The sequence below is a fragment of the Balaenoptera physalus genome, assembly GCF_965194825.1.
Source record: "Balaenoptera physalus genome assembly, chromosome: 13".
Lineage (NCBI taxonomy): Eukaryota > Metazoa > Chordata > Mammalia > Artiodactyla > Balaenopteridae > Balaenoptera > Balaenoptera physalus.
Window position 1 is genome coordinate 25,260,513 of NC_138892.1, and position 15,531 is coordinate 25,276,043.

General features: G+C 41.3%; 1 protein-coding gene across 1 annotated transcript in view; it reads right to left on the bottom strand.

The window, feature by feature from the left end:
• Window positions 1-15,531, bottom strand: part of ELK3 (ETS transcription factor ELK3) — a 69,378-nt gene that overhangs the window by 52,535 nt on the left and 1,312 nt on the right. The gene's annotated exons all lie outside the window — the stretch shown is intronic.

Sequence of the window (15,531 nt, forward strand, 5' to 3'; positions counted from 1 at the left end):
GCCATCATTCCATCAGCGTCACCCAGCAATTCCAACACAGCACCTGGCAAACCACAGGCATTCAATAAAAAAGTGTGCCGTGAATCTCAAGTTCTTGGGATCTCAATTTCTTTACCTTTAAGGTAGGGACTGTAACATCTGACTTCAGAGACTCTTCTGTCACATGCTAAAGCGCCCAGACACAGTAGAATTTTATTTTTCTCTTTTTTTCCTTGGGAGAAAGATGGACTTGTCCACTTCTCCAGCATCTCCCCACGTGACTCACAATCAGGTAGCCACACAAATAGTGTACGATCTGTAGTCCTCCACATAGGTACACATCTCCATTTAATCTCTTCCTTGAAAACATCAGACATAATTTTATTAAGCAGTTAAAGGAACACAAGCCTGCTAGATCAAAGCGGCCAACTGGTCACCCAGCTTTCCCAAAGTGGGGCTGTAGTTCATTACAGCCAATCAGTTCATCGCATCCACCTCTCCTGTATGTCAACATGCCCGGGAAACAGACTGAGAAGCCCTGGGCACTGCAGGGAAAATCTTTCCAGGTAACCACTGGTATTAAAAAAGCAGACGTCTTGGGCTTCCCTGGTGGCACAGTGGTTGAGAATCCGCCTGCCAATGCAGGGGACACGGGTTCGAGCCCTGGTTTGGGAAGACCCCACATGCCACGGAGCAACTAGGCCCGTGAGCCACAACTACTGAGCCTGCACATCTGGAGCCTGTGCTCCGCAACAAGAGAGGCTGCGACAGTGAGAGGCCCGCGCACCACGATGAAGAGTGGCCCCCGCTCGCCGCAACTAGAGAAAGCCCTCGCACAGAAACGAAGATCCAACACAGCCATAAATAAATAAATAAATTTAAAAAAAAAAAAAAAAAAGCAGACGTCTTGAAAGATGATTAGGACTGTAAAAAATCTGAGGTTCCTACAACCTGAGACAGTCCCCAGGTCCCCCCATGGAGTCTCACAGAGAAGTACAGGCTCTGCTGACAATGCTTTTTCTTTAAACAGATGGGTTGCTCCTTCCCAGACATTTTTGGACTAAACCCGAACCTTCACTTTCTTTGCAATTGTTTTTGTTGTCTGTGTTGTTTGTGAGGATCTTAATTCTGGCTTGAAGCACGTCCCCTTTCAGCTCTCATACTTGGTAACATTTGGCTTCCTCTTCTTCTGCAGGTTGCAGGCAGGAAACTGGAAAATGGGCCACAGGAAACCTGGCCTCCTACATCTGTCCCACTTTGTAATTGCAGCTCTGGTTTCATTTTGCCTTGTGTGTCAGCTCTGTTTTAACCCTCAACACGACGGCCAAACTCTGCTTTCTGTAAGAACACTGCTACTCTTATTGCCCAAGGAAACTCACTGAGACTTTTTTTTCTTCCCCAGAGTAATTAACCATATGAATTCAACGTGGAAAAAAATACTGAACAAATTCTCCTAACAGTAGTCATTTGGATCAAAAGAGTATGGAGCTAGAAAAATGATACATTCAATGTGATAAAACTACTAATAAGTCCCCAGTGAAAATTCAAGACTACTTTATAATACTGCACACAACAGAAGTTATATCAGTATGATTATTAGTGGTCCAAGGCTGCCTGACGAATTTTGACTTTTGAGCCTTTGATAAATAACATATGAAAATAAAATATAATCATTCTTCATTATAATCTCTCTCATTATGATGCTATTTCAAATTATGTTTCTTAACCATATCAGCAACTATTAGGTTCAACCATATGAAATTGTTTTTATGGGTCAAAAACAGTCAAATACCAGCAGTCTCATACGGTCAACCTAAAGCATATAATTACACCCAGAGGATACACACACACACACACACACACACACACACACACATCCCCAGGGCAGTATCTTCTTCCTGTGTTTGGTCCATGGACCCTTTCTGAGACTCTAACATTCTCTAGTAGAGAAAAAAAGATATATTTAAATCCTAAAGGTAATTTATAAATCTCAAAGAGTCCCATTCTAAAGGAAATGTTAGCTATATCGTCCCCCACCAGCCAATACTGAGTGTCCATGGAATTCTCAAGAATAGGGCTCCTACCAAAAAAAAATCCATTACTTATTTAAATAGGAGCTTTTCTTTTTTAACGCTAACATTTGATGAGCATTTACTACGTACCAGGCATTGTGTTGAGCACTTTATACACGTTATCTGAATTTGATACTGCATGACTTAACAAGGTAGAGTAAGACGCTCCGGCCACGGGAGCATTTTGGGAAAACAGAGACTTGTATACAGGGCACGTGGCTCCAAAGTCCACCTTCTTAATCACCACACATAGTTCCCCCAGCAGAAGCTTCATTTCTTATATGCCCGTCTCACTGCTACTAAGAGAAAAGTCCCATTTTAACACAGAGGGTGATACAACCTTCCTACGAGAAATCAAATCAGGAAGTCTTCTTGTTCATCTCTGGCTTGCCTCATCTGTGACTCCAGTTGTTCCAACTGGTTCTGTTTTTAAGAAAATTTGAACCCATCCCACCATCACTTTTTTTAAAAATCCAGTTTCCCTTTAAAAAGATCTGCTATTGGTTTAAATACACAGCTGTTTCATCCAATGCTAAATAATCGAGGTTGCCTCCTGATGAAGACAGGACGTGAGAAGCTGTGCCTTCTGTAACCTAGCTCCTTCTCAGCAGGAAAGACTCATCCTCTTGTTCGGTGTGTGCACACTGCATGGTGGAACAAGAGGAGGAAAGTGGAAAATGAAAGGTAGGTGATCTCGCCTGGCCCCGCAGCGGGGCCCCAAACCTGCATGCATTTCATGTAACAGTGACATGTACCATGAGAAACACTGCACTGCGAATAGGGACAGGCCGGGGATCCCAACGAAACGACAAGACTGGCGGGACTTGGTGAGCACCCAGCAGGGGCTAAAAATGTTTCCTTTAAAAACAAACACCTCGCGCTTCCCTGGTGGCGCAGTGGTTGAGAGTCCGCCTGCCAGTGCAGGGGGCACGGGTTCGAGCCCTGGTCTGGGAAGATCCCACATGCCGCGGAGCAACTGGGCCCGTGAGCCACAACTACTGAGCCTGCGCGTCTGGAGCCTGTGCTCCGCAACAAGAGAGGCCGCGATAGTGAGAGGCCCGCGCACCGCGATGAAGAGCGGCCCCCGCTCGCCGTAACTGGAGAAAGCCCTCGCACGGAAACGAAGACCCAACACAGCCATAAATAAAATAAATAAATAATTAAAAAAAAAAAACAAAACAAAAACAAACACCTCTGGAGAAGCCCTCTTTCAGGTTCTAAGAAAGCCATATTTGGGATTTCATGGCATCTCATGACACGCACATAACATTTTAAAAGGTGTTTTGCATTCAGTAAAACTTACTTAAGATCTTGCTAACTGTTCTTGAATTTGAGCTTCAATTTAATGAGCTCCCTAATTTCCAGTGGGTATTTCCCCACACACACTACCCCTGATTCTTATGTTTCATAGGCCTTTGAATGGAAAATCTTTTACCTAAATTTTTGTACTGTTGATATTAATAAAATTCGATCCTGTGTGCAAGGGGAAACGTTGGAAGTCAGAACATATAAATCCTCATCGTAGCCATGACCTTAAAGAGTTGCGTGACCTCAGGCAGGGATGTTAACTTCTCTGTTTCAACTTCTTAAGCAAGGCCAACCCTATCCCCCTCCATACATGAAGGTCAGCAAACTAAAAGACTTTTTACAATTAAGAGTATTTCAAGAGTAAAAATCTAAGATATCCTTTTGATCAATACATCGTGTAAGTGATCTTTAAAATAAAAATGGAATAATGCCTTCAGCTTCAAATAAAGCCTTCACAGAGAGATTTTTTAAATCTGTGGTTGCCTTCACGTCAGAAAATGTTTATTTGCTTACTTTGTTTAGTTTTACGAAAATCGAAAATAAAGGAAATCTTCCATGCCACTTCTACTAGAATGAAACCATAACCTTTCAGATAAACTTGAAACCTTTTCTGTGCTAAATAATAAGCTGGTGAAGGCCACAAGTATATACCCAGTGTGGTAAGAACACTTTTGCATGACACAAAATGATGGTAGTTTTTCCACATCCAGAAACTGAAGCATTTCCTGCCAGAGCATCCTCCAAACTCTTCTATTGTGTTGAAACTGTAAAATCTTTCTAAATCAGGACTTCCTCCTATTATGCTTTAGAGGCGTCTTTCTGGGAAGGGTAGATCCAAGGCAAAAGGTAGGAATTCCTGCAGCACCACCCAGTGGAAACATTAGAAAAAAAAAAAAAAAAAGCAAGATAAAACATGTTGAATAAAAGAAAATTCATGTCCTAGGCTCTGCTAATTAAAAATGTGGACAGTGCGCTTTTTCCATCAATGGCAACCAGCAATATGTTTTGCTTAACAATAGTGCCCTTTTTCCTCGGTGCCGTTCCTTAAATGCCAACCACACAAATGATCGTCAACATCACATCTGCCTTGTCTCTCTCACACGTGTGCACACACACTGGGCCAGGGAGGAAGGAGTCCCGGGTGGGGTCAGGTGTGGCCCGAGACACCATCCCTTCCTCTCAGAAGGATCCCCAGGGGACCGTGGGGACCGGGAAATCTGCACAGCTGCACTCGGCGATCCAGTCCAGCTGCAGCGTCGGGCATTTCCTGGCAGAAAGGTAAGATCTGTGCATCTTCCCCTTTCCCTGGTCTGAATGCACCTGGTCTGAGCCACCTCCAACATCTGCAGGCACTTCTACCTCCCTCAGTCCCCCCGAGGGAAAGGCTCAGAGCCTTTCCTCCCCCTGTGGCCCTTATCTCTGGTCCCGCCCCCCCCCCACCAAGCTCTCTCCATGGTGATCATTGCTTCTGCCCCCCTGTCCGACCAAAGCCTCCCACAGCTCGTTTCAGTCTGTCTCTACTTCACTTATGCCCTCATCAGAACATGTCTCTTCACCAGCGGCTGCTTCTCACACACGCATGACACATCAGGCTACTGATCTTGGGAACAGGATTGGAGCAACAGGAATCCCAGACCCTCTCCTTCCAGCTTTCCTTCCCAGAGAGCCCTGGCAGCGGCCAGGAGAGGGAGAGAGCTGTGGTCTTCCCGGAGAAACTGAGAACTCTCTTGTCTTCTCTACAGAGTTTAAAATAATAAAGTATCATTTCTTCAATCACATCTGGATGCTTAAGTCACTAAAGAAGATGGTCCCTAACATCAGCACTCCTGGGAAAGTTATCTTTCCCTCTTCCTGGAATAAGTCTACCGAAACCATTTTACATGTCTTTTTTTTTTTTTTTTACATGTCTTTTAAAAATAGAAAATGATACTAGTTAGCCGATCTTGATATTGTTTAGAAATATATGATCTGTGTTAAAATGTTACAATATAGCATATTTGAACTGATAGTTTGCAAATGGCTAATAGTATTATAAACCCTTTTTCCCCCTTTTTCTGAAGTGTAACATTTCACAACATGTGCTGGTTTCTGGAAATGTCAAGATTTGGAAAATATTGACATTAGCTAGTCTTCGGGCCCCACTATATATAGTACTGTTGCAAAAATGTTACGAGTTACTGGTATTTGTGTGACATCTTCTTTAGGGATTTTGGAGAAGCACTAAGAGCTGCTTTCCAGGGGCGGTTACCTAAGCAAAGAACTGCACTCTTCCAGATCCTGCGGTCACTTTAGCACCACCGCTTTTCTTCAGTGCTCTTCTCGGCAAAACTCTTGCATGGTTTAGAAAATGCAAATTCTAGGCCTCAACACTTATACATAAATCTGGTATGATAATATATTCACATTGGAAGGGATCTATAAAAAACAGTGACTCTGCAGCCTTCAAAATATCATCACCTGCTCATGTGGTGGACATCTGTGGGGGATTTTAGCTGCATCTAAAGTCATGAAGGTAGACTCTCCCTTTTATAGCTTTACTGTCTCCATATACATATTTCTCTCCCACATTTTTGTACAGGCATCAAGTTTAGCTACATATAACAAGTACGGTGCCAAAATGCAGTTTCTTCCAAATTTAAATAACTGCTAATAAAGTTCTTTTTAACATGAAGCAAAACTACAATGGCGTTAAGTTAAAATAGCAAGCAAAAGGCATCTTGTTTTTCACAGAATGTCTATTTAAAATCTAGCCTGACTTGTAGACAAACTACAGTAAGTGGAACACATTTAAAATATCTTGGTTTTTCTGTTGAGTACAATTATTTGTAAAAAAAAAAAAAAACTGTTGCAAAAATAGACAGTGAGTGATTTCAAAACTAAATAATCTCCTCCAATACATTATACTTAAAACCTGTTGATTAACCCCCAAACTGCAATGAATACGTGAACAAAATAACATTGAAACTGTCATCAAGCAGAAGACCGAGAGTTCATTCTTTCGTGTCAGGTTGATGTTGTGCACACATATTTCCTTCAAGAAGTCAACAAAAGCATCCCACGGAAAAGAATGGCTGTTGGTGGCATCAGCATCCAACATCAGATATGTACCTAAAGCCTCCTCACAGCCCTGAATTCCCATTCGGGAATCTGCCATCCACTAAGTCGGCTTTAGCCCTTTTTTTAAATGTCACATACGACTTGTTCCTCTGCTTACTCTTCCAGTAATTGTTCCACGTGAAAATATTAACTGTACAAAACAAATGCCAGCTTCCGCTTTAGATGATCTTTCCCCTTTGCTAAAGAAAATCACCCTTTCTGTACATTTTAATCATCTGGTACATGTACGATCTTCTACATCAAGGTCTTAAAGTTTCTACTTTCCTAAAGACAAGTTGGTAGGTCTTAATATTTAGGTTAAAAAAAAAACAAAACAAAAACAAAGGATGTGGCAAAGCCTAGAGGAAGATGCCGTTCTTGTGGTTCAGCTCTGATTTAAATCAAAGCAGGGCAATGCTCTTGAGAGTGAGACACGGAGCTTTTGAGAGCCCAAGTACTCTTGGGTCATTTTGTTTGATTCAAGACATCTTTTAACAGCATATACTTTGGTGATGAAAGTAATTCACTTTAAGAAATTGTTGGGGACTTCCCTGGTGGTCCAGTGGTTAAGACTCCACGCTCCCAATGTAGCGGGGCACGGGTTCAATCCCTGGTCGGGGAACTAAGATCCCACATGCTGCACGGTGTGGCCAAAAAATAAATAAATAAAATAAACAGTAAAACAGGAGAAGAGTTCATTTAAAAAAAATGTACATTGAAAAATTGTTAACTCTCTTCAAAAGTACTCAAGGTCATAAATGCAGAATTGAGAATTAGGGCTAAAGAGCCTAAAGAAGTGAATGAAGCAAAGTTAGGAATGCTGAGTGGCTGGCTGGGCGATGCTTCTGGTTTTGCCTCGACTATCAGAGGTGAAGTGGGCCCATCAACAGGCATTCTTCCCTCCTCTATAGGCTCAGCACGGATGTGACAGCATCTCTCTCTCTGCCTGGGGTTTAATCAGTTCCAACCCTGTCTCAGAATGTCACTTGGAGAATTTGGAGATGTTTGTTCTAAAATGTTTTTAAAAAGAAAAAAAAAAACACAACCCAGCCATGCTCTACTACCCAACCCCCTCTGGTCTAAATGATCAGTATCTGGAGCTTGAACATTAGCGAAAATAACTTCCCCACAACACTCATGAATTCTAGATTCCAGAGGCTTTCAAAACGCAAGACCATACAAGAAGATGAAGGAGCCGCCTCCACATACAGTCTTCAAATAATACCAAATGGTTTGGTCCCTTCCTATGTGTTCTGTATGGGGCTTGCTGAAATTATGAGGCATCCGAGCTTTCTCCTCTCCTGAAAACTATCACAAAAATCCAAGTTCTGTCTTGAGTTCTCACAATGAAATAATGAGTCTTTGGGATGGAGAGCTTTAGCGAACATTGCCTTATGCTCTAATCCTCTGTACAGAAGTGGGGCTTGAATCCTACATGAGAAGGCTGACTCCACAGAGAAGGAGCAAACACTGAGATCACATACTGTCCCATTCTCGTAGACTCATGCATTGCTCTTGTAGCTACATCTATGGGGGCACACCCAACTACACACACACACACACACACACACACACACACACACACTCTCTCTCTCTCTCTCTCTCTCTCTCTCTCTCTCTCTCTCTCTCATCTGCCAATGCTTATCTCCAACAACCAATGGCTTATATTTTAGCCTCTAAATGCAAACCTTCCAAACTCCAGTAAGGGGATAGTGGGGAACTTACATTTCCAGTTCACTGAGTATTAACCAGATATGTATTCTTCTTAACTACTAGTGTTAGGAAATTGTTCTCACATCTACAGCCCTTCCCCTTGCCTAACAGAGCTAATAGAGCATTCTGATCATTCTGGGCCCCAGTATCACCATTCTGAATATGATGAGGACTTACAGGTGTAGACAACGTAAGAATCCCTGCAGTTAATTCCTACAGACAGACCCTGTAGTTACCCAGGAGCACATTCTGGAATAAATTCTGGGGCTTATTCTGTTGTGGTGGTGGTGGTTGTCTTAATCTCTCTTCTGACAATTAAGCGCAGGGAGAAAAAAAATCTGCTTAATTACACATTATGGTTAATCAAGGTCTGACTATCAACAAACCACTCCTTGGCAAAACCCAGGTGAAATTAACAGCAGATCTAGCCCTCAACCAAAAACAATTTAGGTATTTAATCATTCATCCTTCCATCATCACACAGGCAGTGTCATTATTTTAAAACTTGATCAGAAATGTCATTTATTAATTATAAAAGGTTATGGACAAAAGCTACACACACAGGTTTTAGTATAAGTGAGGAAGCAATTTCAACAGTGAATATTACAGAACTCAGTCCAAGGGAGCTATGAAAATTTGGTCAACTGAAGTCTTGATAAAGGACTATGACGCTTGCTGTAGAACGATTAATTTTAACATGGAAAGAACTTTACATTGAGATTCTTTCAAGCTGTACTATCCTATAAATTACCTAACTGTTAACCAACCATTCTGAGTATAACACTGATATCAGCAATAGGGCTAAAGTTTGTCCTCTCAGATGTTAACACACCTGATCTCTGTACATTCACTTTTCCTACAAATCTGGACAAAAATTCTGGAAAATGATATATCCTCTACACAGGATCTTCTTGGCTGTCTCTTTGGTTTAACCAAGGGATACGCCTCTTATTAATTCAAATAATTGACTGTCTAGGAAAGAGTTGGATTTAGGCATAGCAATAAAGTGCTTTATCAAGTCCACTGGCAAAATGCGGGGAGAGGAGCTATGGTGACAAAGTTTTCCCCCTTCAGATTGCTTTTAACTCAACGAATGCCAGGTATTGTACAAAGGGCTGGGATAAACACAAGGATGAGAATAGCAGATGAAGCCCAGAGGGAGCTTACAGACTGATGGGCAAGACAGATGTGAAACACATCTTGATACATACACGCACAGATATCCCTCAGTTTCCGAATCTAATGAATTCCAGGGTTTGGACAGTGACTTTAGATAGCAAAGGGTAGCCTGCTATCAAATCTACTTGGTTCCTGAGTTCTGGATAAGGAATATTAATGAATAATGAGAAACACCAGCCCTATCTCCAGAAATATATATCTGAAACTGTTTAGTACCTGTGCTTAGATAGTAAGAATCTGCAGAGGGAGAATTCAGGTAACAAGGAAACCTGTAAATAAAGCCTGTGGCAAGGACTCCGAAGGCCAGGGATGGATGACTGGGGAGATCTAGTCTGGAGGACCAGCAAAGGCTTCCCCAGGGAAGAGATGGTTGAGCTGAGACCTGACAGATGACTACACACTGGCTCGAAAGTGGAGTGAGAGAAATCGATGGGAGCGGAGGACCAGGAGGGGATTCCCATAAGAGAGAACAGCATTTAGAAGGGCCCAGTGGCCAGGGGGCACATTACACATTTGAGGAATTGAGGAAAGGCCAGTGTAGTTGGCCTAAATCACAGCATGCTGCTTACATTAAAGATATTTGGTCTCTATCCCAGCTGAAGCCACTGGGAGATTGTAAGCAGAGGAGCGAAAAGGTCGGATCTGTGTTTGAAGGATTGCTTTAGCTTGAAGGATTGCTTTAGCTTGCGGGACCAGAGGGAGGGGGTGAGGGGAAATGTGGACCCCTCAGATCCAGCGGTGGAAGATGGACAGCATTTTCAAAGACTATCAGGAGGATAGAGTAGGGACCTGACCTGGTGATCAAAATCTTGGGGCCTACTCAGCACCCAACCTGGAGACAAGTCACTGGTGTCCCCAAGAATGAGGCGGTCGTGAGTCTTTAGAAATGAGTGGTGCCTGTCACAAACCACAAAAAGAGGAGGAAAGGAAGCACAGCAGCTAATACTGACCTTCCCTCAGGTGTTCCTTATTCAATAAGGGGCCAACATGGGATTGAAGGGGAAACTTAAGGGGAATCCCTTATTTCAACACAAAACAGTTTTTAAAAATTGCTGTATATGTCTCAAAGTCAGCTTTCTGGGGATGGCAGCAAACATTCACTTTACACTTTCACAACTCCTAGAAGAATTCAAGTTCTTTATTCTAAAAAAGAGCACAGACGAATAGGACTTTGGGATGCAAGGGATCGTCCCTACCTCTCTACTGCAGCCACTCTGCCCTCCAGCCAGGGAAACTGAGGTCCAGGGAGATTAAGTGATATCCTCTAAACACAATTGGTTTTAAGGGAATCTACGTTTTCCCCGCAGCATACATATTACTTTTGGTTGGCGTAAGTGATATTAAGTACTGTAGAAGGGATTTTTCCTCTTATTGGATGATGAGGAAATCCACACATTCTGCTGATTTATTTTTAACCAAGTAGATTAAATAAAAATACTGCAGTATATTATCCAGGTGCTCTGGGGTATAATAACATGGTAGAGTCATGAAATTGCCATAATACAATTAAAAATAGCCAGGGAATGTTTTGGGGTGATGGAAATATTCTCTACTTAGAGGTAGGGGGTGGGGATTACATAGGTGTATACAACAACGTTTAAGATCTGTGCAGTTTCATGTACATAAGTTATACAACAGCGAAAGAAAGTAAAAGACACCAAGAGTCTCAGATTCATTCTATTGTTTGGAGTAAATGACCCCTAACCTCACCAAATAGTGTAAGAGAAGGTATCAGATACATGTGTTTTATACCTACCCCATCACTCCCATATTTATACCTGGAACATTAGGAATTGTTCTTAGATATGGTAGCTTTAAAAAGACTTAGGATACTGTGTGCTTTAGAACTTCTTTTTAAAGCATGTATGTGAGTAAATTCATTTTAGTCCAATTCAGATCAGAATATATTAGTATAACCATCATCTTAATTTCTTTAAAAATATGCAAATAACTCTCACAGCCAATTATAAAATAATCCCATTTAATTCCTAATTTAATAATTACTTTCCAGCAACTGTAAATTAAAACACATAAAGTGGTCAATGAGTAATTCCTAGTGGCAAATCAACCAAATTACAACTTATTGAAATGATCAATTCAAAGTTTACTTTTAAACTGCTGACATATATGTAAGTTTCCAGTAATGGATGAAAGGCCATTTTCATTTCGGTTGTGGGTAGGGATAATGGGGAGTCAAATTTCTACTTAAAAGACTGAATGCCCTTAGGATTTGTTAACAGCGCACCCCAGACACAGAAAACAAACTTATGGTTACCAAAGGGGAAAGGGGGGTGGGAAGGGACAAATTAGAAGGTTGGGATTAACATATACATGCTACTATATATAAATAGATAACCAACAAGGACCCACTGTATAGCACAGGGAACTATATTCAACATTTTGTAATAACCTATAAGGGAAAAGAATCTGAAAAAGAATATATATAGGTATATATATATACGTGTAACTGAATCACTGAGCTGTATACCTGAAATTAGCACGATATTGTAAATCAACTATACCTTAATAAAAAATAAAACAAAAACAGTGTTCGCACATGCACACTCTGATAATTCAATTTACTGGGGCTCTACTATAAGTGGCAAAACTGGAGTTTTCATGTTCTCACTGCCATGGTTTCAACCAAAAAGCTACATGATCTCAGTTCAAACTGGCCATGGGCAATAGTACTCTTGAACTGAAAATCTACTTCAAACACCAATATCAAAGTTTGGAAACTTTACTGATATAAAATGAAACAGTAATAATTAAGAGTCACCAAGTGTGCAAGAGGCACCTTCCTCCCTCCTTTATAGTTAGAGAAGTTCAAGGTGTATTTTTGGTCTAACCTAGTTTCTCTGTTTTCATCACTGAACATTCTATTTTGATGTGTCGCACCCTGGACTTCCTTTTACTACATCTTGATATTCTACTGCAGATCATGACTCATCCTTAAATCATAGAGAAACTCATCAAAATCCCAAACTGCACAGCACATATGAATTCAGTCTTTCAAGAGGGCAGCATTCTTAGAACATTACTTGGAGCCACAGAGACAAAAACACTGAACAAGTTCATGTAGAAATTATGTCAATCCACTGTTGAGTCAACACATTTATTAGATCAATAAATACGAGCTCTATGTGTGGTAATTTTGGTCTTAGTACCAGTTATTAAACTGTGTTACATGATACATTAACTGAAAATAAGCTACAAAACAGAAAGTATAGTGTGACTCCAATTAAAAATTTTATGTGTGTGCATGTGCGGCTGTGTGTATATGTATTTTAAAAGACCAGAAAAATATACACCAAAATGTTAACAGAGGGATTATGGGAGATGTTTATTTTTTTTTCTTTGTGGTTTTCTGCATCTTCCTAAGATAATTCATATTAATATTTTTTATAACAGAAAAAAACAACTAACCTTTAGAAAATATTGCTATACTAATATAATCTCAAATATGTCATCAATCTACGAAGGCAAAGGGTAATTATGGATAAATAATAAAACATAAAATACTCTTGCCTTAAACATACAGAAAAATTTGCCATGAGTGGAGTCCTTCATACAAATGACCAGGACCACTCATCTATATGTGCAGGTACCGGCCCTTAGGGGCAGAAGCCAGCTGCCTACAGCCAGGTCACAGCCAGAATAAAAGAAATGGGTTCTCTGTCCAAAGTTTAATGAGGAACCCCAGGTCTAGGAAACATGAAGATGGCTGAATCATTCCCTGGGACTGGAAGGGAGTAAAGCCGTTAATTAGTAAGCAATAATTCACCATCAGGGAAAAAAGACTTTACTCCAGGAAGTCACATCCTTAGATAATTTTTTTAAAGTGTTTTGGGTTTGTTTTGTCTTAGGTAATGTTTTGCAACCATATTGGTTTTTTGAATCCTATAGATACATAATTGGGTAGCACAGGACGCACAAAATCCGATACCTGACAGCTAAGAAAGGAATATTTTAATTTATACGCACTGCCTGGAAGCCCTTTAAAACCGATTTCAGGAAAAGTTCTAAAGAGTTATTACAAATATAAATTTCATTATATTATCTCAGAGTTACTGTTATTGTACATTACCAGGTTTGAATTAATAAAATTTTTTTAAATAAGAAAAAGAGGAGGGCTTTAATAAATGTTTAGCAAACTTCAAAATTCAAATGGGGCTGCTCTCCCCCATCTGGGCTATTGCCATTCTGGTCTAAAAAGCATTAGTACCAAGTGAGTGAGGTTCAGAGATGGTCTAATTCAGCTCACAAAGGTACACCATCACACTGTCATTATTTACATGTCATTCCACACATATTACTGACCAAAAAGAGAGAAAATTCATGCATACTGTCTTATTCACATGGCAGAAAAGTGCCAGTGATGACGTTTAAATGTCCTATTCCTTGAATGAATGCATATAAAAGTTATCATCATCATTAATGTAAACAAGAGTTTCTCAATCCGGGTACTCCTGACATTTTGGGCTAGAAAATTCTTTGTGGGCATTATTGGATGTTTAGCAGCATCCCTGACCTCTACTCACTAGATGCCAGTAGAACCCCCTCTGATTATAACAACCAAAATGTCTCCAGATACTGCCAAAAGTCCCTTGGGCAGCAAAATAACTCCCAGTTGAGAACTATTGATATAAACGAACATTATTCATTCCAAATAATAAATTATCAGAATGAAGAACTATAATTATCCCCTTTTTATTTTGAAGGAAATGTAGTCCTGAAAGAATACTTAACAACCTTCATCCTTAAGGAATGGTCATGCAAAGTGATGTTGGCTTTGGAAAGCTTTTTTCCTTATCTACTTAATATAAGTTCTGTTATCCTACTCACAGCTTTCAATGCAACAGTTTACTGAGCATCTACTCTGTGCCAGGTGCGGTGTTAGGGACATCCTGTACTCATGTCCACTGACTCACACCCTGCTCGGGCTGTTAGGGTTGTTTTTAGGACATGCTTTGCCACCAGAAAAGAAACACGGACACCTTAAAAAACCCTCAAGAGAGCAGCGTGTCCTTGTCAATAAAGGAGCCCCACAGTTCCAATCAGGTTCCTTAAAATTCTTTACCCTTTTTAGTAACTCTACACATTTCCAACATTTAAAGGTTTTTTTAAAAAAAAGGCCAGAAGGCCTTTGCTATATTTGGCATAGAATGACCATCAAGGGTTTTTGCAGGCAGGATCATTACTGGAAACTCCAAAAACACTTAGGGACAGTCTTCTTAACTGTCTGACCCACGTGCCCTCCTAACACAATTTGTAATTTTATAATCCCCATAAATTGAAACTCATAATTGACCTTTCCCAAATAAGTGTGTGTCACAGAGAGACAGAAGAAAAGGGAGAGAGATTGGAGGGTATTTTGTTTGGCAGTAAGGCTCAGAAATCAATTTGAGCTCATTAATAGATGCCCGGAACATGCTTGGTTTCTCGTCACCTCCGCCCTCCCCCTCCAGGAGTGAAGCACAGACGCGAGAGGATGGGTGGGTTTGAGGTGCTTGGGCAATAGAAAACACCCACACACACACACACCTGGGAGAGAAAAACCTGTAAGTTCGAAATCCAAAATGGCCAAAATGACTTCAAAGTTTTCAAGATGCTGCCCTGAAAAGGTTCGTTGGGCGGCTGCCCCTCTAAGTAAATAAAGCCGTAACTTGTCTCCCTCTCCAGCGCAGGGCTCCCCCGGCTGACAGTGGCTGCACAAAACCCCTCCTGTGCCGAGCAGCGGAAACTCCTAATGAGATTAGTTGGTGTGTGTGCAGACATTACTTAGCAATGACTACAGGGGCTCTCTCTTCCTGCAGCAGCCAGTGGAAAATTCAGGGAACTTTTTCCCCCTGCAGCAGCAGAATCCCTTTAACCCTCTCCCCAGCCAACTCCAAAAACAACTCTGCCTCCCCCAGCGTCCCCCCGCCTCCCGGCTGGGGTGCTGGGGGGAGTTAAAGACCCGCCAGGGACTTCCAAAAGCGGGAGGGTGGGAGGGGGCCGGCGGGGAAGGGGCGGGTGACCCCTCGAACACTACAAAGGAAACTGTAAAAGGCACAAATACATAAACCTGAGAAGGAGCAAACCACAGTTTCTTTGTGAGCTCCTCTAGTGAGTCATTTTCAAGATGCTGTCTGCTGCCAGTTTCAAAGCGGAAGCGCATGGCAATTAGTCTTGCCGTTTCCAG